A 3,350-nucleotide genomic window follows, 5' to 3' on the forward strand; every position below is an offset into this window, starting at 1 on the left:
AAAAAAATGTTTGTTTTAATTTCAGATTTTTGTCTCTGATTTTAATGATTTCCTGTCTTCTGCTTTTGGTGTTGATTTTGTCTTCTTTTTCTAGACCTTTGAGATGTAATGTTAGGTTATTTACTTGGTGACTTTCTATTCTTTTAATAAATGAGCTTAATGCAATGAATTTTCTTCTTAGAACTGCCATCATAGTGTCCCAGGGATTTTGATATATTGTATAACTATTCTCATTTACCTCTTAAGTTTTTTTTTTTTTAATTTCATCCCTGATTTCTTATCCATTTGCCATTCGATAGGGTATTATTTAGTCTCCAGGTGTTAGAGTAGCTTCTATTTTCTGTCATTGATTTCTGATTTTATTCCATTATTATCTGATAGGATGCATATCATTTTTTTTGTATTTGCTTAGATTTGCTTTATGGCATAAGATATGGTGTATTTTAGGGAAGGATCCATGTGCTGCTGAGAAGAAAGTGTATTCAGTCATTAATGGATGAATTATTCTATATATGTCTGTTAAGTCTAAATTATTAATTGTATTTTTTAGTTCTGTGTTGGAATCACTTTTGGTTCACAGCTAGTAGCTATGAGCAGCTCAGAGTGCTAGGAAAACCTACGCTCATACAGGTCTGACAGGAACACCTGCAGGATGGGGCACTCTGCCCTAGCAAGCCTTCTGTGAAACCACACCCTCAGCACTTGTGGTCAGCGTTGCCAAGTTACCAGACTACCAGGTCAGGAAACCGAGAGTCAAATGCTTCAGGGCATGTAACCCCCCAACTCAGAGCCCCCCTCCCTTAGGACAAAGACCCTTCCAGACTGCTTCCATCATGACAGCAATATTTAGTGCTTCCTCATAGTGCGGTTACATTAGGCATAAAATGATTGGCTTATAGATGTTAAGAATCTATAAATCATAAAGTTGCCAGTAGGGTTAAAAATTAGCAATATACAGTACTATGCCTATCAATTTTTTTTCCTCATAAGTTATATTTATAACAAAACTATAATTAAAATATTTACTATACTTGCTTATTACACATTCAGGGACACAGCAGGGACATATGTGTTTGATGGTTTAGCATTCACCTTATTGTGCTTACTTATTTGTGTAATGAACAAGCAACACATACCACATCTTTCCAACATTCAAGGTATTGCAATAATAACATAAAAGTCTCCAAAGAAAATAACTGGAAATTGCATCCAATACTGCTTTAATTAGATATAACTGCTATAGTAAAATGAATAATATTATACAGTAGTTTTTCAATGAGCTTCGGCTTGAAAACTGAACAACAGAAATCAATCTCAAGATTTGAATCACGGCAAAACTGGTAGTTCTTTGAAATCTGGGAAATGCATCAGCATAACCACAGACATAGTCTATCCCTCACCTGGAAAAAAGCCATTTATTAATTTGGGGGAATAAGACTGAACATTCACTAATATAAACTCGATGAAGTCTAAAGCCACCTGGAAAACTGGCCCAAGGAATGAATAGATTTCATGGTACTGGTGGCAAGTAAGAAATAAATAAAACTTTGCATTGGGCTGACCAGTTGCATATTTCATAATCACTTTGAATAAAAAAAAATGTGAAATGCTTCATTGTGTTTTCTCAGAAACGAATCAAAAGATTACAGAATCCTACACAATTTAGACACAAAGTGGATGCTGAGCGACTAGAGGTCACTCCAGGCATGGAATTTTAGAAAGTTAGTCCTTGGAGTAAATGGCACCGTGGCTCTGGCAGCAGATACAAAGGAATGATGCTCTGGAGAGGAGGTAGGGACACTCTGGGATCAGCCAGTGGGTAGATGAGGGTCCCAGCTGGATGTGGGATCTTCTCATAATGAGTTTCCATACATAAGAAGATGGTATATGCTGTTAAACAAGCCAAACAGCCTTCAAGATACGATGGGCCCCCAAGCTTCTCTGCTTCTGCAAGAAGGTTATTGAGAGTTCGAACTGTCTCTTCAAACTGCTGCCTATCAGTCCAGTTCTCCAGCTCCGCGGGGAACTTATTCTGGAAGGGCAGCGTGTACCACTGCTGTAGTCTCCTTGAATGAATACCTTCCCGGACACGGCGCCTGCTGCGGCCTCATGGCCGGGACAGAACCGGCTGCGCTGCCAGTTCGGCGAGTTGGGGAGTAGGCACCATGGGTCAGATCCCCGGCCTGGACCCGGGACTCTGGCCCGCCTGCCCTTCGGACCCACCCACCACCCAAAGAAGCCCAAGGCCTCCCCCTCGCCGCTCCCCTTCACCCATGCTGTCGCAGCGGGCTCTCAGCTACTGCCCCTGCCCAGGCCCCGCGCCCCCTCATCCCGGTTCGGCCCAGGAAACACCAACCCTAAGAATAAATTTTACAGGATAACACAGCAACTGCTGTACACATACACACACACACACACACACACACACACACACACACCCCTATGGAACTGTGCCACGCCATCAATGTAGTTTTCATTTATTTTATTTATTTATATTTTTTTCTGGCAGTAGTTTAACCTGCTCTGGTAACACACCTTCCATTGTCAATATTTTAAAAACTAGGCAGGACAGAGTCATCCCTGAACCAGTCATATAATGTAATGAAGGACACACACAGCTGCAGCAACACCAGGTAATTACTTTTTTTTTTTTTTTTAAGAGAGAGAGGAGAAAAAGAGAGAGATAATTTTTAAATATTTATTTTTTCAGTTTTCGGTGGACACAATATTTTATTTTTATGTGGTGCTGAGGATAGAACCCAGCGCCCCACACATGCCAGGCAAGCGCATTACCCCTTGAGTCACATCCCCAGCCCTTAATTTGTTTTTGACAGCTCCAGTTTACACAGGAAGGTATGAACCACACTTGAGCAAAGATCTTATATAAGTTTGTTTGTTTGTTGTGAATTTTTTTTTATGAAATAGCATAAAGTACTAGATGGAGAATCAAAGCCAACATCACCCCTTCCTTAGTAAAGCAGTAGCTCAAGGTGTCTGCTGTCCTTTGAAGTAAAAACTCAAGTCAGTGTTTTATCACCAGATGGAAGAAATATTAGATTAGTAAGTTCTTATGATATAGTGTGGTAGAATGAGTTGAAAATATAGACTTGCTTATAAGAAGGAAGAGCCCAAGTTAATTTTTAAAATTTTTATTTTTATACTACTGAGGATTGAACTCAGAGATCCTTTGCCACTGAGCTACACACCTAGCCCATTTTTTATTTTTCAGTTTGAGGCAGGGTCTCACTAAGTTGATGAGGCTGACTTTGGTCCTGCTTTAGCCTTCAGAGTTGCTGGGATATAGGATGTGCCACTTACTTTTTTTTTTTTTTTTTTTTTTTTTTTTTTTT

At 39.7% G+C, this 3,350-nt stretch overlaps 1 long non-coding RNA gene across 1 annotated transcript in view; it reads left to right on the top strand.

Annotated features, from left to right (window-relative positions):
- The first annotated feature begins 1,444 nt into the window (after positions 1–1,444).
- Positions 1,445–3,350, top strand: part of LOC125618699 — a 3,779-nt gene continuing 1,873 nt past the window's right edge. The window contains exons 1-2 of the long non-coding RNA XR_007350098.1: positions 1,445–1,791; positions 2,564–2,633. This is a non-coding gene — a long non-coding RNA (uncharacterized LOC125618699). The remainder of the gene's footprint in view (positions 1,792–2,563; positions 2,634–3,350) is intronic.

Source organism: Marmota marmota, unplaced genomic scaffold, assembly GCF_001458135.2.
Source record: "Marmota marmota marmota unplaced genomic scaffold, marMar, whole genome shotgun sequence".
In the NCBI taxonomy this organism is placed as follows: Eukaryota; Metazoa; Chordata; class Mammalia; order Rodentia; family Sciuridae; genus Marmota; species Marmota marmota.